Source organism: Pseudorca crassidens, chromosome 19 (assembly GCF_039906515.1).
Source record: "Pseudorca crassidens isolate mPseCra1 chromosome 19, mPseCra1.hap1, whole genome shotgun sequence".
Lineage (NCBI taxonomy): Eukaryota > Metazoa > Chordata > Mammalia > Artiodactyla > Delphinidae > Pseudorca > Pseudorca crassidens.
The window spans coordinates 24838373-24863883 of record NC_090314.1 but is presented as its reverse complement, the minus strand read 5'-3'; the positions used below and the strand labels follow the sequence as shown (position 1 = coordinate 24863883).

The following is a 25511-nucleotide window of genomic DNA, read 5'->3' as shown; positions in this document are numbered from 1 at the left end:
CCTGCTCGGGCAGGTAAACCACCTTGCCTACTGCCTGCAGCGGGGCTCGGCGGGGGCGGAGCCGGCGGCCCCCCCGCCGCGGGCGAGTAAAGGAGAAGGCGGGCGGAGCGGGAGGCAAAAAGCCTACAGCACCCGGTATTCCCAGGCGGTCTCCCATCCAAGTACTAACCAGGCCCGACCCTGCTTAGCTTCCGAGATCAGACGAGATCGGGCGCGTTCAGGGTGGTATGGCCGTAGATGGGGGCGGGGGCCGACGGCTGCCTCTTGAGGCCCAGTTTCGCTGGCGCTGGCGCCTTAACGCCAGCCTGGCGGCCGGCCCGCCCCGGCAGGGCCCCCTCGCCCGCCCAGGCAGGGGGAACGGAGGTCTCGGGTATCGGGCGGCGGCGGAGGGTTTGGCGACCACCTCCCAGCCCAGGGCGGCCGTGACCCAGCAAACCCTTCGGCGCTTGGCGCCCCGCCCAAGATCCCGCACGTCGCTCACAGGGACGTGGCCCCGGAGGCTTCAGGGCCCGGGGCCCGCGGTCCCTTGGGCATCGGCCCTGCCCGCCCACGCGGCGCTAGGCGCAGCCCGGCCGCAGCCCGGGCCGGCCCTCCTGCCCGACAGCAGCCGGCCCGAAGCCACCGGGAGCCTCCATTGAGTCTCCACGGCGCCTCAGCCCCGGCAAGGCCACCCTTGCCCCCACACCCCCCGCCGAGCTCAGGACCCCGCCCCTGGTGGCCGGCAGGCCCGGGGAAGCGGCCCCTGCCCTCGATCCCGCTCCCGCACCCGGCCGCGGTGACACGCCAGAGGGGCGGGGTGGGGGGCGGCTTTTGTCGGAGGGAGCTGTGGAGGGACACACCGGCACACAGGTGGCGGCGCCGGGGCTGGGCGCCGGTGGGGGCGGCCAGGTGCAGGTCGAGGGGCTCGCGGGCCAAAAGGACGGCAACTGGGCCCATGGCGGAGTCTGGGTCTGGAGGGCTCTGAGCCTCCATCCGCTCTGGTGCCTCGGGTCTACCGGCCCGACGCCTGGTAGCGCGACACCCCACCGGCCCACAGACGTAGCCTCCCCAGCTGTGCTCACAGCGAGTCCAACCGCAGCCTGCATCCCTCCGCGGGACACTTGGATTACTCCCGCGATCCCCACGAGGTGCGGCACCCGGCGGCCGAATGGGCTGAGATCCTGCCCTTGCGGCGCCCTGTGGCCACCTCCGCCTCCCTCACGGTACTGGCCGAGGCCTCGGACCAGCGGGCCCCGGCTCCCAGCTCAGCGCTGCTCCTCCGCCCCTCTCACCTCCTGCCCGACGTCCAGGCTACCGAGCACCCTCCACCCCCGCCCACCTTCATGCCACTCAGCCGGAACCCGGGAGGCAATGCCAACTACCAGGTGTATGACAGTCTGGTGCTGAAGCGGCAACCGCAGGAGGGCCAAGCGTGGGCCAACTCGCTGCTACCTTCCACCTCGGCCTCCAGGCCCTCTCTGCACGGGAGCCAGACTGGGAAAATGAACTTACCAGCAGCAAATGGGGGCAGGGGCAGGGGGCGGCAGGGCATGGAGAGAGGAATAAAGAGCACCAGAGTCCAGGAAACATTGGTGGTCTGTGGCTTGGAAGCGCCACTCCTTCTGCCAGCCTGGGTCCCTGCGCTTGGCTTCCTGCAATAAGAAGCCAGTGTCCCCTTCTTGGCCTGAGGGTCCCTTTGGTTTAGTGGCCACTGTTCTGCCAGCAGGCCCCTCCTGGTCCTATACCATGCACTAAGTACATCTGCAGCTGCAGACTCCAAACCCCTGGTCTCTGGGCACCTCCTCTGTGTCTCAGCTGTCCCTGTCCACAGAGAGCCTCATACAAGAAGTTGCTTCCAAACTGGGAGGTTCCACATCTGGGCAGGTCCAGCTCCAGGCCCAGTGAAGGGCATGAAGAAGGCTGAGGCTCTGGACTCCAGCCAGGCCTTCAGCAGGCCTCTGAGGCCAAGGTCTTCCTAGTCTCAAGAGGGGCCAAGAGACGCAATGTGTCATTTGAACAAGTGAGTCAGCGGGCGGTGAGCGAATGAATGACCGCTCGAGGGGATGTATGCCGGCCACCGGGCCCTGTTTGACTGTCCAGGCTCAGCTTACCTGACCCTGGTTACCAGGGAATGCCACTCTGGGCCCTCCTTTTCATCCCCCTCCCTCACTGTGACCTCACCACCTGCCCCATTATGACCCAGTCTGGCTCCCAGTTAAAACTGGAGGGCAGAGGGCCCAGGCAGTCCTGGGACCAACGGGCCATGGGTGAGCGAAACTACTACCGAGCCGAGCCGTTCACTGGCCCCATCCCCAGGAAATGCCAGGAGCAAGGATACTCAATTCTTCTGATCCCGGTCAGCTTCATCTTGCTCAACGTGGGGATCAACATGGTGACTATGGTCAGGGCAGGATCTGTGCAGCGCGGTTGGGGGCGCCCTGGGGTCTTGAAGGGGCTGAGGTGGGAGGGCTGCTGGGGTGTGACCGGACAAGGGTTGGATTTCAGGGCTCACCCTGCTCCCGGCCTCCCCCCTCCCCTTCTTCCCTCAACTCTGGAGGCATCTGAAGAGATTCTTGAGGGCACTTTTCAATCGTATTTTCCACAAAGGTGAGTGGGCGCCGGCGTGGGTTCAGGGGATGTGGGCCTGTCCCCTTTCTTCTATCCCTGCCTTGATTCTCAGCCCCTCAGGAACCCAGGCCCTGACCCATCTCGCCTTTCCCCACAGACAAGCAAGCCAGCTGTGTAGGCACCCATCGCATGTGCATGCGCTGCTCCGTGGATCCCAAGAACCTGTGCTCAAGAGTTTCTTCCCACTTCTGCCATCGCCCAAGCTTCCTGCTCGGGCAGGTAAACCACCTTGCCTACTGCCTGCAGCGGGGCTCGGCGGGGGCGGAGCCGGCGGCCCCCCCGCCGCGGGCGAGTAAAGGAGAAGGCGGGCGCAGCGGGAGGCAAAAAGCCTACAGCACCCGGTATTCCCAGGCGGTCTCCCATCCAAGTACTAACCAGGCCCGACCCTGCTTAGCTTCCGAGATCAGACGAGATCGGGCGCGTTCAGGGTGGTATGGCCGTAGACGGGGGCGGGGGGCCGCGGGCGGCCTCTTGAGGCCCAGTTTCGCTGGCGCTGGCGCCTTAACGCCAGCCTGGCGGCCAGCCCGCCCCGGCAGGGCCCCCTCGCCCGCCCAGGCAGGGGGAACGGAGGTCTCGGGTATCGGGCGGCGGCGGAGGGTTTGGCGACCACCTCCCAGCCCAGGGCGGCCCTGACCCAGCAAACCCTTCGGCGCTTGGCGCCCCGCCCAAGATCCCGCACGTCGCTCACAGGGACGTGGCCCCGGAGGCTTCAGGGCCCGGGGCCCGCGGTCCCTTGGGCATCGGCCCTGCCCGCCCACGCGGCGCTAGGCGCAGCCCGGCCGCAGCCCGGGCCGGCCCTCCTGCCCGACAGCAGCCGGCCCGAAGCCACCGCGAGCCTCCATTGAGTCGCCACGGCCCCTCAGCCCCGGCAAGGCCACCCTTGCCCCCACACCCCCCGCCGAGCTCAGGACCCCGCCCCTGGTGGCCGGCAGGCCCGGGGAAGCGGCCCCTGCCCTCGATCCCGCTCCCGCACCCGGCCGCGGTGACACGCCACAGGGGCGGGGTGGTGGTGGGGCGGGGCTTTTGTCGGAGGGAGCTGTGGAGGGACACACCGGCACACAGGTGGCGGCGCCGGGGCTGGGCGCCGGTGGGGGCGGCCAGGTGCAGGTCGAGGGGCTCGCGGGCCGAAAGGACGGCAACTGGGCCCGCGGCGGAGTCTGGGTCCGGGCCAGCCACCCCGGGAGCGTCTGGGGTGCGACTGCCTTCCAGGGCCGCCTTCTGGCCGCCTAGCCGGCCGGGCCGGCGGGGAGCGCCCCCGCCGGCGCGCGCCGTGGTGGGAGGGGCCTGAGGAGGTGGGGCCTGCAGCGCGGCCCGGCGGGGGCGGAGCCGGCGGCCCCCGCCGCGGGCGAGTAGAGGAGAAGGCGGGCGCAGCGGGAGGCAAAAAGCCTACAGCACCCGGTATTCCCAGGCGGTCTCCCATCCAAGTACTAACCAGGCCCGACCCTGCTTAGCTTCCGAGATCAGACGAGATCGGGCGCGTTCAGGGTGGTATGGCCGTAGACGGGGGCGGGGGGCCGCGGGCGGCCTCTTGAGGCCCAGTTTCGCTGGCGCTGGCGCCTTAACGCCAGCCTGGCGGCCAGCCCGCCCCGGCAGGGCCCCCTCGCCCGCCCAGGCAGGGGGAACGGAGGTCTCGGGTATCGGGCGGCGGCGGAGGGTTTGGCGACCACCTCCCAACCCAGGGCGGCCCTGACCCAGCAAACCCTTCGGCGCTTGGCGCCCCGCCCAAGATCCCGCACGTCGCTCACAGGGACGTGGCCCCGGAGGCTTCAGGGCCCGGGGCCCGCGGTCCCTTGGGCATCGGCCCTGCCCGCCCACGCGGCGCTAGGCGCAGCCCGTCCGCAGCCCGGGCCGGCCCTTCTGCCCGACAGCAGCTGGCCCGAAGCCACTGGGAGCCACCATTGAGTCGCCACGGCCCCTCAGCCCCGGCAAGGCCACCCTTGCCCCCACACCCCCCACCGAGCTCAGGACCCCGCCCCTGGTGGCCGGCAGGCCCGGGGAAGTGGCCCCTGCCCTCGATCCCGCACCCGCACCCGGCCGCGGTGACACGTCAGAGGGGCGGGGTGGTGGTGGGGCGGGGCTTTTGTCGGAGGGAGCTGTGGAGGGACACACCGGCACACAGGTGGCGGCGCCGGGGCTGGGCGCCGGTGGGGGAGGCCAGGTGCAGGTCGAGGGGCTCGCGGGCCGAAAGGACGGCAACTGGGCCCGCGGCGGAGTCTGGGTCTGGAGGGCTCTGAGCCTCCATCCGCTCTGGTGCCTCGGGTCTACCGGCCCGACGCCTGATAGCGTGACACCCCACCGGCCCACAGACGTAGCCTCCCCAGCTGTGCTCACAGCGAGTCCAACCGCAGCCTGCATCCCTCCGCGGGACACTTGGATTACTCCCGCGATCCCCACGAGGTGCGGCACCCGGCGGCCGAATGGGCTGAGATCCTGCCCTTGCGGCAGCGCCCTGTGGCCACCTCCGCCTCCCTCACGGTACTGGCCGAGGCCTCGGACCAGCGGGCCCCGGCTCCCAGCTCAGCGCTGCTCCTCCGCCCCTCTCACCTCCTGCCCGACGTCCAGGCTACCGAGCACCCTCCACCCCCGCCCACCTTCATGCCACTCAGCCGGAACCCGGGAGGCAATGCCAACTACCAGGTGTATGACAGTCTGCTGCTGAAGCGGCAACCGCAGGAGGGCCAAGCGCGGGCCAACTCGCTGCTACCTTCCACCTCGGCCTCCAGGCCCTCTCTGCACGGGAGCCAGACTGGGAAAATGAACTTACCAGCAGCAAATGGGGGCAGGGGCAGGGGGCGGCAGGGCATGGAGAGAGGAATAAAGAGCGCCAGAGTCCAGGAAACATTGGTGGTCTGTGGCTTGGAAGCGCCACTACTTCTGCCAGCCTGGGTCCCTGCGCTTGGCTTCCTGCAATAAGAAGCCAGTGTCCCCTTCTTGGCCTGAGGGTCCCTTTGGTTTAGTGGCCACAGCTCTGCCAGCAGGCCCCTCCTGGTCCTATACCATGCACTAAGTACATCTGCAGCTGCAGACTCCAAACCCCTGGTCTCTGGGCACCTCCTCTGTGTCTCAGCTGTCCCTGTCCACAGAGAGCCTCATACAAGAAGTTGCTTCCAAACTGGGAGGTTCCACATCTGGGCAGGTCCAGCTCCAGGCCCAGTGAAGGGCATGAAGAAGGCTGAGGCTCTGGACTCCAGCCAGGCCTTCAGCAGGCCTCTGAGGCCAAGGTCTTCCTAGTCTCAAGAGGGGCCAAGAGACGCAATGTGTCATTTGAACAAGTGAGTCAGCGGGCGGTGAGCGAATGAATGACCGCTCGAGGGGATGTATGCCGGCCACCGGGCCCTGTTTGACTGTCCAGGCTCAGCTTACCTGACCCTGGTTACCAGGGAATGCCACTCTGGGCCCTCCTTTTCATCCCCCTCCCTCACTGTGACCTCACCACCTGCCCCATTATGACCCAGTCTGGCTCCCAGTTAAAACTGGAGGGCAGAGGGCCCAGGCAGTCCTGGGACCAACGGCCATGGGTGAGCGAAACTACTACCGAGCCGAGCCGTTCACTGGCCCCATCCCCAGGAAATGCCAGGAGCAAGGATACTCAATTCTTCTGATCCCGGTCAGCTTCATCTTGCTCAACGTGGGGATCAACATGGTGACTATGGTCAGGGCAGGATCTGTGCAGCGCGGCTGGGGGAGCCCTGGGGTCTTGAAGGGGCTGAGGTGGGAGGGCTGCTGGGGTGTGACCGGACAAGGGTTGGATTTCAGGGCTCACCCTGCTCCCGGCCTCCCCCCTCCCCTTCTTCCCTCAACTCTGGAGGCATCTGAAGAGATTCTTGAGGGCACTTTTCAATCGTATTTTCCACAAAGGTGAGTGGGCGCCGGCGTGGGTTCAGGGGATGTGGGCCTGTCCCCTTTCTTCTATCCCTGCCTTGATTCTCAGCCCCTCAGGAACCCAGGCCCTGACCCATCTCGCCTTTCCCCACAGACAAGCAAGCCAGCTGTGTAGGCACCCATTGCATGTGCATGCGCTGCTCCGTGGATCCCAAGAACCTGTGCTCAAGAGTTTCTTCCCACTTCTGCCATCGCCCAAGCTTCCTGCTCGGGCAGGTAAACCACCTTGCCTACTGCCTGCAGCGGGGCTCGGCGGGGGCGGAGCCGGCGGCCCCCCCGCCGCGGGCGAGTAAAGGAGAAGGCGGGCGGAGCGGGAGGCAAAAAGCCTACAGCACCCGGTATTCCCAGGCGGTCTCCCATCCAAGTACTAACCAGGCCCGACCCTGCTTAGCTTCCGAGATCAGACGAGATCGGGCGCGTTCAGGGTGGTATGGCCGTAGACGGGGGCGGGGGGCCGCGGGCGGCCTCTTGAGGCCCAGTTTCGCTGGCGCTGGCGCCTTAACGCCAGCCTTGCGGCCGGCCCGCCCCGGCAGGGCCCCCTCGCCCGCCCAGGCAGGGGGAACGGAGGTCTCGGGTATCGGGCGGCGGCGGAGGGTTTGGCGACCACCTCCCAGCCCAGGGCGGCCCTGACCCAGCAAACCCTTCGGCGCTTGGCGCCCCGCCCAAGATCCTGCACGTCGCTCACAGGGACGTGGCCCCGGAGGCTTCAGGGCCCGGGGCCCGCGGTCCCTTGGGCATCGGCCCTGCCCGCCCACGCGGCGCTAGGCGCAGCCCGGCCGCAGCCCGGGCCGGCCCTCCTGCCCGACAGCAGCCGGCCCGAAGCCACCGGGAGCCACCATTGAGTCGCCACGGCCCCTCAGCCCCGGCAAGGCCACCCTTGCCCCCACACCCCCCGCCGAGCTCAGGACCCCGCCCCTGGTGGCCGGCAGGCCCGGGGAAGCGGCCCCTGCCCTCGATCCCGCTCCCGCACCCGGCCGCGGTGACACGCCAGAGGGGCGGGGTGGTGGTGGGGCGGGGCTTTTGTCGGAGGGAGCTGTGGAGGGACACACCGGCACACAGGTGGCGGCGCCGGGGCTGGGCGCCGGTGGGGGCGGCCAGGTGCAGGTCGAGGGGCTCGCGGGCCGAAAGGACGGCAACTGGGCCCGCGGCGGAGTCTGGGTCCGGGCCAGCCACCCCGGGAGCGTCTGGGGTGCGGCTGCCTTCCAGGGCCGCCTTCTGGCCGCCTGGCCGGCCGGGCCGGCGGGGAGCGCCCCCGCCGGCGCGCGCCGTGGTGGGAGGGGCCTGAGGAGGTGGGGCCTGCAGCGCGGCCCGGCGGGGGCGGAGCCGGCGGCCCCAGCCGCGGGCGAGTAGAGGAGAAGGCGGGCGGAGCGGGAGGCAAAAAGCCTACAGCACCCGGTATTCCCAGGCGGTCTCCCATCCAAGTACTAACCAGGCCCGACCCTGCTTAGCTTCCGAGATCAGACGAGATCGGGCGCGTTCAGGGTGGTATGGCCGTAGACGGGGGCGGGGGGCCGCGGGCGGCCTCTTGAGGCCCAGTTTCGCTGGCGCTGGCGCCTTAACGCCAGCCTTGCGGCCGGCCCGCCCCGGCAGGGCCCCCTCGCCCGCCCAGGCAGGGGGAACGGAGGTCTCGGGTATCGGGCGGCGGCGGAGGGTTTGGCGACCACCTCCCAGCCCAGGGCGGCCCTGACCCAGCAAACCCTTCGGCGCTTGGCGCCCCGCCCAAGATCCCGCACGTCGCTCACAGGGACGTGGCCCCGGAGGCTTCAGGGCCCGGGGCCCGCGGTCCCTTGGGCATCGGCCCTGCCCGCCCACGCGGCGCTAGGCGCAGCCCGGCCGCAGCCCGGGCCGGCCCTCCTGCCCGACAGCAGCCGGCCCGAAGCCACCGGGAGCCACCATTGAGTCGCCACGGCCCCTCAGCCCCGGCAAGGCCACCCTTGCCCCCACACCCCCCACCGAGCTCAGGACCCCGCCCCTGGTGGCCGGCAGGCCCGGGGAAGAGGCCCCTGCCCTCGATCCCGCTCCCGCACCCAACCGCGGTGACACGCCAGAGGGGCGGGGTGGTGGTGGGGCGGGGCTTTTGTCGGAGGGAGCTGTGGAGGGACACACCGGCACACAGGTGGCGGCGCCGGGGCTGGGCGCCGGTGGGGGCGGCCAGGTGCAGGTCGAGGGGCTCGCGGGCCGAAAGGACGGCAACTGGGCCCGCGGCGGAGTCTGGGTCTGGAGGGCTCTGAGCCTCCATCCGCTCTGGTGCCTCGGGTCTACCGGCCCGACGCCTGGTAGCGTGACACCCCACCGGCCCACAGACGTAGCCTCCCCAGCTGTGCTCACAGCGAGTCCAACCGCAGCCTGCATCCCTCCGCGGGACACTTGGATTACTCCCGCGATCCCCACGAGGTGCGGCACCCGGCGGCCGAATGGGCTGAGATCCTGCCCTTGCGGCGCCCTGTGGCCACCTCCGCCTCCCTCACGGTACTGGCCGAGGCCTCGGACCAGCGGGCCCCGGCTCCCAGCTCAGCGCTGCTCCTCCGCCCCTCTGACCTCCTGCCCGACGTCCAGGCTACCGAGCACCCTCCACCCCCGCCCACCTTCATGCCACTCAGCCGGAACCCGGGAGGCAATGCCAACTACCAGGTGTATGACAGTCTGGTGCTGAAGCGGCAACCGCAGGAGGGCCAAGCGTGGGCCAACTCGCTGCTACCTTCCACCTCGGCCTCCAGGCCCTCTCTGCACGGGAGCCAGACTGGGAAAATGAACTTACCAGCAGCAAATGGGGGCAGGGGCAGGGGGCGGCAGGGCATGGAGAGAGGAATAAAGAGCGCCAGAGTCCAGGAAACATTGGTGGTCTGTGGCTTGGAAGTGCCACTCCTTCTGCCAGCCTGGGTCCCTGCGCTTGGCTTCCTGCAATAAGAAGCCAGTGTCCCCTTCTTGGCCTGAGGGACCCTTTGGTTTAGTGGCCACAGTTGTGCCAGCAGGCTCCTCCTGGTCCTATACCATGCACTAAGTACATCTGCAGCTGCAGACTCCAAACCCCTGGTCTCTGGGCACCTCCTCTGTGTCTCAGCTGTCCCTGTCCACAGAGAGCCTCATACAAGAAGTTGCTTCCAAACTGGGAGGTTCCACATCTGGGCAGGTCCAGCTCCAGGCCCAGTGAAGGGCATGAAGAAGGCTGAGGCTCTGGACTCCAGCCAGGCCTTCAGCAGGCCTCTGAGGCCAAGGTCTTCCTAGTCTCAAGAGGGGCCAAGAGACGCAATGTGTCATTTGAACAAGTGAGTCAGCGGGCGGTGAGCGAATGAATGACCGCTCGAGGGGATGTATGCCGGCCACCGGGCCCTGTTTGACTGTCCAGGCTCAGCTTACCTGACCCTGGTTACCAGGGAATGCCACTCTGGGCCCTCCTTTTCATCCCCCTCCCTCACTGTGACCTCACCACCTGCCCCATTATGACCCAGTCTGGCTCCCAGTTAAAACTGGAGGGCAGAGGGCCCAGGCAGTCCTGGGACCAACGGCCATGGGTGAGCGAAACTACTACCGAGCCGAGCCGTTCACTGGCCCCATCCCCAGGAAATGCCAGGAGCAAGGATACTCAATTCTTCTGATCCCGGTCAGCTTCATCTTGCTCAACGTGGGGATCAACATGGTGACTATGGTCAGGGCAGGATCTGTGCAGCGCGGTTGGGGGAGCCCTGGGGTCTTGAAGGGGCTGAGGTGGGAGGGCTGCTGGGGTGTGACCGGACAAGGGTTGGATTTCAGGGCTCACCCTGCTCCCGGCCTCCCCCCTCCCCTTCTTCCCTCAACTCTGGAGGCATCTGAAGAGATTCTTGAGGGCACTTTTCAATCGTATTTTCCACAAAGGTGAGTGGGCGCCGGCGTGGGTTCAGGGGATGTGGGCCTGTCCCCTTTCTTCTATCCCTGCCTTGATTCTCAGCCCCTCAGGAACCCAGGCCCTGACCCATCTCGCCTTTCCCCACAGACAAGCAAGCCAGCTGTGTAGGCACCCATCGCATGTGCATGCGCTGCTCCGTGGATCCCAAGAACCTGTGCTCAAGAGTTTCTTCCCACTTCTGCCATCGCCCAAGCTTCCTGCTCGGGCAGGTAAACCACCTTGCCTACTGCCTGCAGCGGGGCTCGGCGGGGGCGGAGCCGGCGGCCCCCCCGCCGCGGGCGAGTAAAGGAGAAGGCGGGCGGAGCGGGAGGCAAAAAGCCTACAGCACCCGGTATTCCCAGGCGGTCTCCCATCCAAGTACTAACCAGGCCCGACCCTGCTTAGCTTCCGAGATCAGACGAGATCGGGCGCGTTCAGGGTGGTATGGCCGTAGATGGGGGCGGGGGCCGACGGCTGCCTCTTGAGGCCCAGTTTCGCTGGCGCTGGCGCCTTAACGCCAGCCTGGCGGCCGGCCCGCCCCGGCAGGGCCCCCTCGCCCGCCCAGGCAGGGGGAACGGAGGTCTCGGGTATCGGGCGGCGGCGGAGGGTTTGGCGACCACCTCCCAGCCCAGGGCGGCCCTGACCCAGCAAACCCTTCGGCGCTTGGCGCCCCGCCCAAGATCCCGCACGTCGCTCACAGGGACGTGGCCCCGGAGGCTTCAGGGCCCGGGGCCCGCGGTCCCTTGGGCATCGGCGCTGCCCGCCCACGCGGCGCTAGGCGCAGCCCGGCCGCAGCCCGGGCCGGCCCTCCTGCCCGACAGCAGCCGGCCCGAAGCCACCGGGAGCCTCCATTGAGTCTCCACGGCCCCTCAGCCCCGGCAAGGCCACCCTTGCCCCCACACCCCCCGCCGAGCTCAGGACCCCGCCCCTGGTGGCCGGCAGGCCCGGGGAAGCGGCCCCTGCCCTCGATCCCGCTCCCGCACCCGGCCGCGGTGACACGCCAGAGGGGCGGGGTGGGGGGCGGCTTTTGTCGGAGGGAGCTGTGGAGGGACACACCGGCACACAGGTGGCGGCGCCGGGGCTGGGCGCCGGTGGGGGCGGCCAGGTGCAGGTCGAGGGGCTCGCGGGCCGAAAGGACGGCAACTGGGCCCGCGGCGGAGTCTGGGTCTGGAGGGCTCTGAGCCTCCATCCGCTCTGCTGCCTCGGGTCTACCGGCCCGACGCCTGGTAGCGTGACACCCCACCGGCCCACAGACGTAGCCTCCCCAGCTGTGCTCACAGCGAGTCCAACCGCAGCCTGCATCCCTCCGCGGGACACTTGGATTACTCCCGCGATCCCCACGAGGTGCGGCACCCGGCGGCCGAATGGGCTGAGATCCTGCCCTTGCGGCGCCCTGTGGCCACCTCCGCCTCCCTCACGGTACTGGCCGAGGCCTCGGACCAGCGGGCCCCGGCTCCCAGCTCAGCGCTGCTCCTCCGCCCCTCTGACCTCCTGCCCGACGTCCAGGCTACCGAGCACCCTCCACCCCCGCCCACCTTCATGCCACTCAGCCGGAACCCGGGAGGCAATGCCAACTACCAGGTGTATGACAGTCTGGTGCTGAAGCGGCAACCGCAGGAGGGCCAAGCGTGGGCCAACTCGCTGCTACCTTCCACCTCGGCCTCCAGGCCCTCTCTGCACGGGAGCCAGACTGGGAAAATGAACTTACCAGCAGCAAATGGGGGCAGGGGCAGGGGGCGGCAGGGCATGGAGAGAGGAATAAAGAGCGCCAGAGTCCAGGAAACATTGGTGGTCTGTGGCTTGGAAGCGCCACTCCTTCTGCCAGCCTGGGTCCCTGCGCTTGGCTTCCTGCAATAAGAAGCCAGTGTCCCCTTCTTGGCCTGAGGGACCCTTTGGTTTAGTGGCCACAGTTGTGCCAGCAGGCTCCTCCTGGTCCTATACCATGCACTAAGTACATCTGCAGCTGCAGACTCCAAACCCCTGGTCTCTGGGCACCTCCTCTGTGTCTCAGCTGTCCCTGTCCACAGAGAGCCTCATACAAGAAGTTGCTTCCAAACTGGGAGGTTCCACATCTGGGCAGGTCCAGCTCCAGGCCCAGTGAAGGGCATGAAGAAGGCTGAGGCTCTGGACTCCAGCCAGGCCTTCAGCAGGCCTCTGAGGCCAAGGTCTTCCTAGTCTCAAGAGGGGCCAAGAGACGCAATGTGTCATTTGAACAAGTGAGTCAGCGGGCGGTGAGCGAATGAATGACCGCTCGAGGGGATGTATGCCGGCCACCGGGCCCTGTTTGACTGTCCAGGCTCAGCTTACCTGACCCTGGTTACCAGGGAATGCCACTCTGGGCCCTCCTTTTCATCCCCCTCCCTCACTGTGACCTCACCACCTGCCCCATTATGACCCAGTCTGGCTCCCAGTTAAAACTGGAGGGCAGAGGGCCCAGGCAGTCCTGGGACCAACGGCCATGGGTGAGCGAAACTACTACCGAGCCGAGCCGTTCACTGGCCCCATCCCCAGGAAATGCCAGGAGCAAGGATACTCAATTCTTCTGATCCCGGTCAGCTTCATCTTGCTCAACGTGGGGATCAACATGGTGACTATGGTCAGGGCAGGATCTGTGCAGCGCGGTTGGGGGAGCCCTGGGGTCTTGAAGGGGCTGAGGTGGGAGGGCTGCTGGGGTGTGACCGGACAAGGGTTGGATTTCAGGGCTCACCCTGCTCCCGGCCTCCCCCCTCCCCTTCTTCCCTCAACTCTGGAGGCATCTGAAGAGATTCTTGAGGGCACTTTTCAATCGTATTTTCCACAAAGGTGAGTGGGCGCCGGCGTGGGTTCAGGGGATGTGGGCCTGTCCCCTTTCTTCTATCCCTGCCTTGATTCTCAGCCCCTCAGGAACCCAGGCCCTGACCCATCTCGCCTTTCCCCACAGACAAGCAAGCCAGCTGTGTAGGCACCCATCGCATGTGCATGCGCTGCTCCGTGGATCCCAAGAACCTGTGCTCAAGAGTTTCTTCCCACTTCTGCCATCGCCCAAGCTTCCTGCTCGGGCAGGTAAACCACCTTGCCTACTGCCTGCAGCGGGGCTCGGCGGGGGCGGAGCCGGCGGCCCCCCCGCCGCGGGCGAGTAAAGGAGAAGGCGGGCGGAGCGGGAGGCAAAAAGCCTACAGCACCCGGTATTCCCAGGCGGTCTCCCATCCAAGTACTAACCAGGCCCGACCCTGCTTAGCTTCCGAGATCAGACGAGATCGGGCGCGTTCAGGGTGGTATGGCCGTAGATGGGGGTGGGGGCCGACGGCTGCCTCTTGAGGCCCAGTTTCGCTGGCGCTGGCGCCTTAACGCCAGCCTGGCGGCCGGCCCGCCCCGGCAGGGCCCCCTCGCCCGCCCAGGCAGGGGGAACGGAGGTCTCGGGTATCGGGCGGCGGCGGAGGGTTTGGCGACCACCTCCCAGCCCAGGGCGGCCGTGACCCAGCAAACCCTTCGGCGCTTGGCGCCCCGCCCAAGATCCCGCACGTCGCTCACAGGGACGTGGCCCCGGAGGCTTCAGGGCCCGGGGCCCGCGGTCCCTTGGGCATCGGCCCTGCCCGCCCACGCGGCGCTAGGCGCAGCCCGGCCGCAGCCCGGGCCGGCCCTCCTGCCCGACAGCAGCCGGCCCGAAGCCACCGGGAGCCTCCATTGAGTCTCCACGGCCCCTCAGCCCCGGCAAGGCCACCCTTGCCCCCACACCCCCCGCCGAGCTCAGGACCCCGCCCCTGGTGGCCGGCAGGCCCGGGGAAGCGGCCCCTGCCCTCGATCCCGCTCCCACACCCGGCCGCGGTGACACGCCAGAGGGGCGGGGTGGGGGGCGGCTTTTGTCGGAGGGAGCTGTGGAGGGACACACCGGCACACAGGTGGCGGCGCCGGGGCTGGGCGCCGGTGGGGGCGGCCAGGTGCAGGTCGAGGGGCTCGCGGGCCAAAAGGACGGCAACTGGGCCCATGGCGGAGTCTGGGTCTGGAGGGCTCTGAGCCTCCATCCGCTCTGGTGCCTCGGGTCTACCGGCCCGACGCCTGGTAGCGCGACACCCCACCGGCCCACAGACGTAGCCTCCCCAGCTGTGCTCACAGCGAGTCCAACCGCAGCCTGCATCCCTCCGCGGGACACTTGGATTACTCCCGCGATCCCCACGAGGTGCGGCACCCGGCGGCCGAATGGGCTGAGATCCTGCCCTTGCGGCGCCCTGTGGCCACCTCCGCCTCCCTCACGGTACTGGCCGAGGCCTCGGACCAGCGGGCCCCGGCTCCCAGCTCAGCGCTGCTCCTCCGCCCCTCTCACCTCCTGCCCGACGTCCAGGCTACCGAGCACCCTCCACCCCCGCCCACCTTCATGCCACTCAGCCGGAACCCGGGAGGCAATGCCAACTACCAGGTGTATGACAGTCTGGTGCTGAAGCGGCAACCGCAGGAGGGCCAAGCGCGGGCCAACTCGCTGCTACCTTCCACCTCGGCCTCCAGGCCCTCTCTGCACGGGAGCCAGACTGGGAAAATGAACTTACCAGCAGCAAATGGGGGCAGGGGCAGGGGGCGGCAGGGCATGGAGAGAGGAATAAAGAGCACCAGAGTCCAGGAAACATTGGTGGTCTGTGGCTTGGAAGCGCCACTCCTTCTGCCAGCCTGGGTCCCTGCGCTTGGCTTCCTGCAATAAGAAGCCAGTGTCCCCTTCTTGGCCTGAGGGTCCCTTTGGTTTAGTGGCCACTGTTCTGCCAGCAGGCCCCTCCTGGTCCTATACCATGCACTAAGTACATCTGCAGCTGCAGACTCCAAACCCCTGGTCTCTGGGCACCTCCTCTGTGTCTCAGCTGTCCCTGTCCACAGAGAGCCTCATACAAGAAGTTGCTTCCAAACTGGGAGGTTCCACATCTGGGCAGGTCCAGCTCCAGGCCCAGTGAAGGGCATGAAGAAGGCTGAGGCTCTGGACTCCAGCCAGGCCTTCAGCAGGCCTCTGAGGCCAAGGTCTTCCTAGTCTCAAGAGGGGCCAAGAGACGCAATGTGTCATTTGAACAAGTGAGTCAGCGGGCGGTGAGCGAATGAATGACCGCTCGAGGGGATGTATGCCGGCCACCGGGCCCTGTTTGACTGTCCAGGCTCAGCTTACCTGACCCTGGTTACCAGGGAATGCCACTCTGGGCCCTCCTTTTCATCCCCCTCCCTCACTGTGACCTCACCACCTGCCCCATTATGACCCAGTCTGGCTCCCAGTTAAAACTGGAGGGCAGAGGGCCCAGGCAGTCCTGGGACCAACGGGCCATGGGTGAGCGAAACTACTACCGAGCCGAGCCGTTCACTGGCCCCATCCCCAGGAAATGCCAGGAGCAAGGATACTCAATTCTTCTGATCCCGGTCAGCTTCATCTTGCTCAACGTGGGGATCAACATGGTGACTATGGTCAGGGCAGGATCTGTGCAGCGCGGTTGGGGGCGCCCTGGGGTCTTGAAGGGGCTGAGGTGGGAGGGCTGCTGGGGTGTGACCGGACAAGGGTTGGATTTCAGGGCTCACCCTGCTCCCGGCCTGCCCCCTCCCCTTCTTCCCTCAACTCTGGAGGCATCTGAAGAGATTCTTGCGGGCACTTTTCAATCGTATTTTCCACAAAGGTGAGTGGGCGCCGGCGTGGGTTCAGGGGATGTGGGCCTGTCCCCTTTCTTCTATCCCTGCCTTGATTCTCAGCCCCTCAGGAACCCAGGCCCTGACCCATCTCGCCTTTCCCCACAGACAAGCAAGCCAGCTGTGTAGGCACCCATCGCATGTGCATGCGCTGCTCCGTGGATCCCAAGAACCTGTGCTCAAGAGTTTCTTCCCACTTCTGCCATCGCCCAAGCTTCCTGCTCGGGCAGGTAAACCACCTTGCCTACTGCCTGCAGCGGGGCTCGGCGGGGGCGGAGCCGGCGGCCCCCCCGCCGCGGGCGAGTAAAGGAGAAGGCGGGCGGAGCGGGAGGCAAAAAGCCTACAGCACCCGGTATTCCCAGGCGGTCTCCCATCCAAGTACTAACCAGGCCCGACCCTGCTTAGCTTCCGAGATCAGACGAGATCGGGCGCGTTCAGGGTGGTATGGCCGTAGACGGGGGCGGGGGGCCGCGGGCGGCCTCTTGAGGCCCAGTTTCGCTGGCGCTGGCGCCTTAACGCCAGCCTGGCGGCCGGCCCGCCCCGGCAGGGCCCCCTCGCCCGCCCAGGCAGGGGAAACGGAGGTCTCGGGTATCGGGCGGCGGCGGAGGGTTTGGCGACCACCTCCCAGCCCAGGGCGGCCCTGACCCAGCAAACCCTTCGGCGCTTGGCGCCCCGCCCAAGATCCCGCACGTCGCTCACAGGGACGTGGCCCCGGAGGCTTCAGGGCCCGGGGCCCGCGGTCCCTTGGGCATCGGCCCTGCCCGCCCACGCGGCGCTAGGCGCAGCCCGGCCGCAGCCCGGGCCGGCCCTCCTGCCCGACAGCAGCCGGCCCGAAGCCACCGGGAGCCTCCATTGAGTCGCCACGGCCCCTCAGCCCCGGCAAGGCCACCCTTGCCCCCACACCCCCCGCCGAGCTCAGGACCCCGCCCCTGGTGGCCGGCAGGCCCGGGGAAGCGGCCCCTGCCCTCGATCCCGCTCCCGCACCCGGCCGCGGTGACACGCCAGAGGGGCGGGGTGGTGGTGGGGCGGGGCTTTTGTCGGAGGGAGCTGTGGAGGGACACACCGGCACACAGGTGGCGGCGCCGGGGCTGGGCGCCGGTGGGGGCGGCCAGGTGCAGGTCGAGGGGCTCGCGGGCCGAAAGGACGGCAACTGGGCCCGCGGCGGAGTCTGGGTCCGGGCCAGCCACCCCGGGAGCGTCTGGGGTGCGGCTGCCTTCCAGGGCCGCCTTCTGGCCGCCTGGCCGGCCGGGCCGGCGGGGAGCGCCCCCGCCGGCGCGCGCCGTGGTGGGAGGGGCCTGAGGAGGTGGGGCCTGCAGCGCGGCCCGGCGGGGGCGGAGCCGGCGGCCCCCGCCGCGGGCGAGTAGAGGAGAAGGCGGGCGGAGCGGGAGGCAAAAAGCCTACAGCACCCGGTATTCCCAGGCGGTCACCCATCCAAGTACTAACCAGGCCCGACCCTGCTTAGCTTCCGAGATCAGACGAGATCGGGCGCGTTCAGGGTGGTATGGCCGTAGACGGGGGCGGGGGGCCGCGGGCGGCCTCTTGAGGCCCAGTTTCGCTGGCGCTGGCGCCTTAACGCCAGCCTGGCGGCCGGCCCGCCCCGGCAGGGCCCCCTCGCCCGCCCAGGCAGGGGAAACGGAGGTCTCGGGTATCGGGCGGCGGCGGAGGGTTTGGCGACCACCTCCCAGCCCAGGGCGGCCCTGACCCAGCAAACCCTTCGGCGCTTGGCGCCCCGCCCAAGATCCCGCACGTCGCTCACAGGGACGTGGCCCCGGAGGCTTCAGGGCCCGGGGCCCGCGGTCCCTTGGGCATCGGCCCTGCCCGCCCACGCGGCGCTAGGCGCAGCCCGGCCGCAGCCCGGGCCGGCCCTCCTGCCCGACAGCAGCCGGCCCGAAGCCACCGCGAGCCTCCATTGAGTCGTCACGGCCCCTCAGCCCCGGCAAGGACACCCTTGCCCCCACACCCCCCGCCGAGCTCAGGACCCCGCCCCTGGTGGCCGGCAGGCCCGGGGAAGCGGCCCCTGCCGTCGATCCCGCTCCCGCACCCAACCGCGGTGACACGCCAGAGGGGCGGGGTGGTGGTGGGGCGGGGCTTTTGTCGGAGGGAGCTGTGGAGGGACACACCGGCACACAGGTGGCGGCGCCGGGGCTGGGCGCCGGTGGGGGCGGCCAGGTGCAGGTCGAGGGGCTCGCGGGCCGAAAGGACGGCAACTGGGCCCGCGGCGGAGTCTGGGTCTGGAGGGCTCTGAGCCTCCATCCGCTCTGGTGCCTCGGGTCTACCGGCCCGATGCCTGGTAGCGTGACACCCCACCGGCCCACAGACGTAGCCTCCCCAGCTGTGCTCACAGCGAGTCCAACCGCAGCCTGCATCCCTCCGCGGGACACTTGGATTACTCCCGCGATCCCCACGAGGTGCGGCACCCGGCGGCCGAATGGGCTGAGATCCTGCCCTTGCGGCGCCCTGTGGCCACCTCCGCCTCCCTCACGGTACTGGCCGAGGCCTCGGACCAGCGGGCCCCGGCTCCCAGCTCAGCGCTGCTCCTCCGCCCCTCTCACCTCCTGCCCGACGTCCAGGCTACCGAGCACCCTCCACCCCCGCCCACCTTCATGCCACTCAGCCGGAACCCGGGAGGCAATGCCAACTACCAGGTGTATGACAGTCTGGTGCTGAAGCGGCAACCGCAGGAGGGCCAAGCGCGGGCCAACTCGCGCTACCTTCCACCTCGGCCTCCAGGCCCTCTCTGCATGGGAGCCAGACTGGGAAAATGAACTTACCAGCAGCAAATGGGGGCAGGGGCAGGGGGCGGCAGGGCATGGAGAGAGGAATAAAGAGCGCCAGAGTCCAGGAAACATTGGTGGTCTGTGGCTTGGAAGCACCACTCCTTCTGCCAGCCTGGGTCCCTGCGCTTGGCTTCCTGCAATAAGAAGCCAGTGTCCCCTTCTTGGCCTGAGGGTCCCTTTGGTTTAGTGGCCACAGTTCTGCCAGCAGGCCCCTCCTGGTCCTATACCATGCACTAAGTACATCTGCAGCTGCAGACTCCAAACCCCTGGTCTCTGGGCACCTCCTCTGTGTCTCAGCTGTCCCTGTCCACAGAGAGCCTCATACAAGAAGTTGCTTCCAAACTGGGAGGTTCCACATCTGGGCAGGTCCAGCTCCAGGCCCAGTGAAGGGCATGAAGAAGGCTGAGGCTCTGGACTCCAGCCAGGCCTTCAGCAGGCCTCTGAGGCCAAGGTCTTCCTAGTCTCAAGAGGGGCCAAGAGACGCAATGTGTCATTTGAACAAGTGAGTCAGCGGGCGGTGAGCGAATGAATGACCGCTCGAGGGGATGTATGCCGGCCACCGGGCCCTGTTTGACTGTCCAGGCTCAGCTTACCTGACCCTGGTTACCAGGGAATGCCACTCTGGGCCCTCCTTTTCATCCCCCTCCCTCACTGTGACCTCACCACCTGCCCCATTATGACCCAGTCTGGCTCCCAGTTAAAACTGGAGGGCAGAGGGCCCAGGCAGTCCTGGGACCAACGGCCATGGGTGAGCGAAACTACTACCGAGCCGAGCCGTTCACTGGCCCCATCCCCAGGAAATGCCAGGAGCAAGGATACTCAATTCTTCTGATCCCGGTCAGCTTCATCTTGCTCAACGTGGGGATCAACATGGTGACTATGGTCAGGGCAGGATCTGTGCAGCGCGGTTGGGGGAGCCCTGGGGTCTTGAAGGGGCTGAGGTGGGAGGGCTGCTGGGGTGTGACCGGACAAGGGTTGGATTTCAGGGCTCACCCTGCTCCCGGCCTCCCCCCTCCCCTTCTTCCCTCAACTCTGGAGGCATCTGAAGAGATTCTTGAGGGCACTTTTCAATCGTATTTTCCACAAAGGTGAGTGGGCGCCGGCGTGGGTTCAGGGGATGTGGGCCTGTCCCCTTTCTTCTATCCCTGCCTTGATTCTCAGCCCCTCAGGAACCCAGGCCCTGACCCATCTCGCCTTTCCCCACAGACAAGCAAGCCAGCTGTGTAGGCACCCATCGCATGTGCATGCGCTGCTCCGTGGATCCCAAGAACCTGTGCTCAAGAGTTTCTTCCCACTTCTGCCATCGTCCAAGCTTCCTGCTCGGGCAGGTAAACCACCTTGCCTACTGCCTGCAGCGGGGCTCGGCGGGGGCGGAGCCGGCGGCCCCCCCGCCGCGGGCGAGTAAAGGAGAAGGCGGGCGGAGCGGGAGGCAAAAAGCCTACAGCACCCGGTATTCCCAGGCGGTCTCCCATCCAAGTACTAACCAGGCCCGACCCTGCTTAGCTTCCGAGATCAGACGAGATCGGGCGCGTTCAGGGTGGTATGGCCGTAGACGGGGGCGGGGGGCCGCGGGCGGCCTCTTGAGGCCCAGTTTCGCTGGCGCTGGCGCCTTAACGCCAGCCTGGCGGCCAGCCCGCCCCGGCAGGGCCCCCTCGCCCGCCCAGGCAGGGGGAACGGAGGTCTCGGGTATCGGGCGGCGGCGGAGGGTTTGGCGACCACCTCCCAGCCCAGGGCGGCCCTGACCCAGCAAACCCTTCGGCGCTTGGCGCCCCGCCCAAGATCCCGCACGTCGCTCACAGGGACGTGGCCCCGGAGGCTTCAGGGCCCGGGGCCCGCGGTCCCTTGGGCATCGGCCCTGCCCGCCCACGCGGCGCTAGGCGCAGCCCGGCCGCAGCCCGGGCCGGCCCTCCTGCCCGACAGCAGCCGGCCCGAAGCCACCGGGAGCCTCCATTGAGTCGCCACGGCCCCTCAGCCCCGGCAAGGCCACCCTTGCCCCCACACCCCCCGCCGAGCTCAGGACCCCGCCCCTGGTGGCCGGCAGGCCCGGGGAAGCGGCCCCTGCCCTCGATCCCGCTCCCGAACCCGGGAAACATTGGTGGTCTGTGGCTTGGAAGCGCCACTCCTTCTGCCAGCCTGGGTCCCTGCGCTTGGCTTCCTGCAATAAGAAGCCAGTGTCCCCTTCTTGGCCTGAGGGTCCCTTTGGTTTAGTGGCCACAGTTCTGCCAGCAGGCCCCTCCTGGTCCTATACCATGCACTAAGTACATCTGCAGCTGCAGATTCCAAACCCCTGGTCTCTGGGCACCTCCTCTGTGTCTCAGCTGTCCCTGTCCACAGAGAGCCTCATACAAGAAGTTGCTTCCAAACTGGGAGGTTCCACATCTGGGCAGGTCCAGCTCCAGGCCCAGTGAAGGGCATGAAGAAGGCTGAGGCTCTGGACTCCAGCCAGGCCTTCAGCAGGCCTCTGAGGCCAAGGTCTTCCTAGTCTCAAGAGGGGCCAAGAGACACAATGTGTCATTTGAACAAGTGAGTCAGCGGGCGGTGAGCGAATGAATGACCGCTCGAGGGGATGTATGCCGGCCACCGGGCCCTGTTTGACTGTCCAGGCTCAGCTTACCTGACCCTGGTTACCAGGGAATGCCACTCTGGGCCCTCCTTTTCATCCCCCTCCCTCACTGTGACCTCACCACCTGCCCCATTATGACCCAGTCTGGCTCCCAGTTAAAACTGGAGGGCAGAGGGCCCAGGCAGTCCTGGGACCAACGGCCATGGGTGAGCGAAACTACTACCGAGCCGAGCCGTTCACTGGCCCCATCCCCAGGAAATGCCAGGAGCAAGGATACTCAATTCTTCTGATCCCGGTCAGCTTCATCTTGCTCAACGTGGGGATCAACATGGTGACTATGGTCAGGGCAGGATCTGTGCAGCGCGGTTGGGGGAGCCCTGGGGTCTTGAAGGGGCTGAGGTGGGAGGGCTGCTGGGGTGTGACCGGACAAGGGTTGGATTTCAGGGCTCACCCTGCTCCCGGCCTCCCCCCTCCCCTTCTTCCCTCAACTCTGGAGGCATCTGAAGAGATTCTTGAGGGCACTTTTCAATCGTATTTTCCACAAAGGTGAGTGGGCGCCGGCGTGGGTTCAGGGGATGTGGGCCTGTCCCCTTTCTTCTATCCCTGCCTTGATTCTCAGCCCCTCAGGAACCCAGGCCCTGACCCATCTCGCCTTTCCCCACAGACAAGCAAGCCAGCTGTGTAGGCACCCATCGCATGTGCATGCGCTGCTCCGTGGATCCCAAGAACCTGTGCTCAAGAGTTTCTTCCCACTTCTGCCATCGTCCAAGCTTCCTGCTCGGGCAGGTAAACCACCTTGCCTACTGCCTGCAGCGGGGCTCGGCGGGGGCGGAGCCGGCGGCCCCCCCGCCGCGGGCGAGTAAAGGAGAAGGCGGGCGGAGCGGGAGGCAAAAAGCCTACAGCACCCGGTATTCCCAGGCGGTCTCCCATCCAAGTACTAACCAGGCCCGACCCTGCTTAGCTTCCGAGATCAGACGAGATCGGGCGCGTTCAGGGTGGTATGGCCGTAGACGGGGGCGGGGGGCCGCGGGCGGCCTCTTGAGGCCCAGTTTCGCTGGCGCTGGCGCCTTAACGCCAGCCTGGCGGCCAGCCCGCCCCGGCAGGGCCCCCTCGCCCGCCCAGGCAGGGGGAACGGAGGTCTCGGGTATCGGGCGGCGGCGGAGGGTTTGGCGACCACCTCCCAGCCCAGGGCGGCCCTGACCCAGCAAACCCTTCGGCGCTTGGCGCCCCGCCCAAGATCCCGCACGTCGCTCACAGGGACGTGGCCCCGGAGGCTTCAGGGCCCGGGGCCCGCGGTCCCTTGGGCATCGGCCCTGCCCGCCCACGCGGCGCTAGGCGCAGCCCGGCCGCAGCCCGGGCCGGCCCTTCTGCCCGACAGCAGCTGGCCCGAAGCCACTGGGAGCCACCATTGAGTCGCCACGGCCCCTCAGCCCCGGCAAGGCCACCCTTGCCCCCACACCCCCCACCGAGCTCAGGACCCCGCCCCTGGTGGCCGGCAGGCCCGGGGAAGTGGCCCCTGCCCTCGATCCCGCACCCGCACCCGGCCGCGGTGACACGTCAGAGGGGCGGGGTGGTGGTGGGGCGGGGCTTTTGTCGGAGGGAGCTGTGGAGGGACACACCGGCACACAGGTGGCGGCGCCGGGGCTGGGCGCCGGTGGGGGAGGCCAGGTGCAGGTCGAGGGGCTCGCGGGCCGAAAGGACGGCAACTGGGCCCGCGGCGGAGTCTGGGTCTGGAGGGCTCTGAGCCTCCATCCGCTCTGGTGCCTCGGGTCTACCGGCCCGACGCCTGGTAGCGTGACACCCCACCGGCCCACAGACGTAGCCTCCCCAGCTGTGCTCACAGCGAGTCCAACCGCAGCCTGCATCCCTCCGCGGGACACTTGGATTACTCCCGCGATCCCCACGAGGTGCGGCACCCGGCGGCCGAATGGGCTGAGATCCTGCCCTTGCGGCGGCGCCCTGTGGCCACCTCCGCCTCCCTCACGGTACTGGCCGAGGCCTCGGACCAGCGGGCCCCGGCTCCCAGCTCAGCGCTGCTCCTCCGCCCCTCTCACCTCCTGCCCGACGTCCAGGCTACCGAGCACCCTCCACCCCCGCCCACCTTCATGCCACTCAGCCGGAACCCGGGAGGCAATGCCAACTACCAGGTGTATGACAGTCTGGTGCTGAAGCGGCAACCGCAGGAGGGCCAAGCGCGGGCCAACTCGCTGCTACCTTCCACCTCGGCCTCCAGGCCCTCTCTGCACGGGAGCCAGACTGGGAAAATGAACTTACCAGCAGCAAATGGGGGCAGGGGCAGGGGGCGGCAGGGCATGGAGAGAGGAATAAAGAGCGCCAGAGTCCAGGAAACATTGGTGGTCTGTGGCTTGGAAGCGCCACTACTTCTGCCAGCCTGGGTCCCTGCGCTTGGCTTCCTGCAATAAGAAGCCAGTGTCCCCTTCTTGGCCTGAGGGTCCCTTTGGTTTAGTGGCCACAGCTCTGCCAGCAGGCCCCTCCTGGTCCTATACCATGCACTAAGTACATCTGCAGCTGCAGACTCCAAACCCCTGGTCTCTGGGCACCTCCTCTGTGTCTCAGCTGTCCCTGTCCACAGAGAGCCTCATACAAGAAGTTGCTTCCAAACTGGGAGGTTCCACATCTGGGCAGGTCCAGCTCCAGGCCCAGTGAAGGGCATGAAGAAGGCTGAGGCTCTGGACTCCAGCCAGGCCTTCAGCAGGCCTCTGAGGCCAAGGTCTTCCTAGTCTCAAGAGGGGCCAAGAGACGCAATGTGTCATTTGAACAAGTGAGTCAGCGGGCGGTGAGCGAATGAATGACCGCTCGAGGGGATGTATGCCGGCCACCGGGCCCTGTTTGACTGTCCAGGCTCAGCTTACCTGACCCTGGTTACCAGGGAATGCCACTCTGGGCCCTCCTTTTCATCCCCCTCCCTCACTGTGACCTCACCACCTGCCCCATTATGACCCAGTCTGGCTCCCAGTTAAAACTGGAGGGCAGAGGGCCCAGGCAGTCCTGGGACCAACGGCCATGGGTGAGCGAAACTACTACCGAGCCGAGCCGTTCACTGGCCCCATCCCCAGGAAATGCCAGGAGCAAGGATACTCAATTCTTCTGATCCCGGTCAGCTTCATCTTGCTCAACGTGGGGATCAACATGGTGACTATGGTCAGGGCAGGATCTGTGCAGCGCGGTTGGGGGAGCCCTGGGGTCTTGAAGGGGCTGAGGTGGGAGGGCTGCTGGGGTGTGACCGGACAAGGGTTGGATTTCAGGGCTCACCCTGCTCCCGGCCTCCCCCCTCCCCTTCTTCCCTCAACTCTGGAGGCATCTGAAGAGATTCTTGAGGGCACTTTTCAATCGTATTTTCCACAAAGGTGAGTGGGCGCCGGCGTGGGTTCAGGGGATGTGGGCCTGTCCCCTTTCTTCTATCCCTGCCTTGATTCTCAGCCCCTCAGGAACCCAGGCCCTGACCCATCTCGCCTTTCCCCACAGACAAGCAAGCCAGCTGTGTAGGCACCCATCGCATGTGCATGCGCTGCTCCGTGGATCCCAAGAACCTGTGCTCAAGAGTTTCTTCCCACTTCTGCCATCGTCCAAGCTTCCTGCTCGGGCAGGTAAACCACCTTGCCTACTGCCTGCAGCGGGGCTCGGCGGGGGCGGAGCCGGCGGCCCCCCCGCCGCGGGCGAGTAAAGGAGAAGGCGGGCGGAGCGGGAGGCAAAAAGCCTACAGCACCCGGTATTCCCAGGCGGTCTCCCATCCAAGTACTAACCAGGCCCGACCCTGCTTAGCTTCCGAGATCAGACGAGATCGGGCGCGTTCAGGGTGGTATGGCCGTAGACGGGGGCGGGGGGCCGCGGGCGGCCTCTTGAGGCCCAGTTTCGCTGGCGCTGGCGCCTTAACGCCAGCCTGGCGGCCAGCCCGCCCCGGCAGGGCCCCCTCGCCCGCCCAGGCAGGGGGAACGGAGGTCTCGGGTATCGGGCGGCGGCGGAGGGTTTGGCGACCACCTCCCAGCCCAGGGCGGCCCTGACCCAGCAAACCCTTCGGCGCTTGGCGCCCCGCCCAAGATCCCGCACGTCGCTCACAGGGACGTGGCCCCGGAGGCTTCAGGGCCCGGGGCCCGCGGTCCCTTGGGCATCGGCCCTGCCCGCCCACGCGGCGCTAGGCGCAGCCCGGCCGCAGCCCGGGCCGGCCCTCCTGCCC

General features: G+C 67.5%; 12 non-coding genes across 12 annotated transcripts; all 12 read right to left on the bottom strand.

Annotated features, from left to right (window-relative positions):
• Positions 1–120: 120 nt before the first annotated feature.
• Positions 121–239, bottom strand: LOC137213534 (5S ribosomal RNA). The gene has a single exon (XR_010938171.1). It is a non-coding gene; the product is annotated as a 5S ribosomal RNA (ribosomal RNA).
• Positions 240–2933: 2694 nt separating this feature from the next.
• Positions 2934–3052, bottom strand: LOC137213256 (5S ribosomal RNA). The gene has a single exon (XR_010937896.1). It is a non-coding gene; the product is annotated as a 5S ribosomal RNA (ribosomal RNA).
• A 938-nt stretch (positions 3053–3990) lies between these two features.
• On the bottom strand, positions 3991–4109 carry LOC137213255 (5S ribosomal RNA). Its single transcript, XR_010937895.1, has one exon. It is a non-coding gene; the product is annotated as a 5S ribosomal RNA (ribosomal RNA).
• Positions 4110–6812: 2703 nt separating this feature from the next.
• On the bottom strand, positions 6813–6931 carry LOC137213253 (5S ribosomal RNA). The gene has a single exon (XR_010937894.1). It is a non-coding gene; the product is annotated as a 5S ribosomal RNA (ribosomal RNA).
• A 938-nt stretch (positions 6932–7869) lies between these two features.
• Positions 7870–7988, bottom strand: LOC137213251 (5S ribosomal RNA). The gene has a single exon (XR_010937892.1). It is a non-coding gene; the product is annotated as a 5S ribosomal RNA (ribosomal RNA).
• A 2700-nt stretch (positions 7989–10688) lies between these two features.
• On the bottom strand, positions 10689–10807 carry LOC137213533 (5S ribosomal RNA). The gene has a single exon (XR_010938170.1). It is a non-coding gene; the product is annotated as a 5S ribosomal RNA (ribosomal RNA).
• Positions 10808–13500: 2693 nt separating this feature from the next.
• LOC137213532 (5S ribosomal RNA) lies at positions 13501–13619 on the bottom strand. The gene has a single exon (XR_010938169.1). It is a non-coding gene; the product is annotated as a 5S ribosomal RNA (ribosomal RNA).
• A 2694-nt stretch (positions 13620–16313) lies between these two features.
• On the bottom strand, positions 16314–16432 carry LOC137213250 (5S ribosomal RNA). Its single transcript, XR_010937891.1, has one exon. It is a non-coding gene; the product is annotated as a 5S ribosomal RNA (ribosomal RNA).
• A 938-nt stretch (positions 16433–17370) lies between these two features.
• On the bottom strand, positions 17371–17489 carry LOC137213450 (5S ribosomal RNA). Its single transcript, XR_010938089.1, has one exon. It is a non-coding gene; the product is annotated as a 5S ribosomal RNA (ribosomal RNA).
• Positions 17490–20188: 2699 nt separating this feature from the next.
• Positions 20189–20307, bottom strand: LOC137213249 (5S ribosomal RNA). The gene has a single exon (XR_010937890.1). It is a non-coding gene; the product is annotated as a 5S ribosomal RNA (ribosomal RNA).
• A 1902-nt stretch (positions 20308–22209) lies between these two features.
• Positions 22210–22328, bottom strand: LOC137213248 (5S ribosomal RNA). Its single transcript, XR_010937889.1, has one exon. It is a non-coding gene; the product is annotated as a 5S ribosomal RNA (ribosomal RNA).
• Positions 22329–25031: 2703 nt separating this feature from the next.
• Positions 25032–25150, bottom strand: LOC137213247 (5S ribosomal RNA). Its single transcript, XR_010937887.1, has one exon. It is a non-coding gene; the product is annotated as a 5S ribosomal RNA (ribosomal RNA).
• Between the last annotated feature and the right edge of the window lie 361 nt (positions 25151–25511).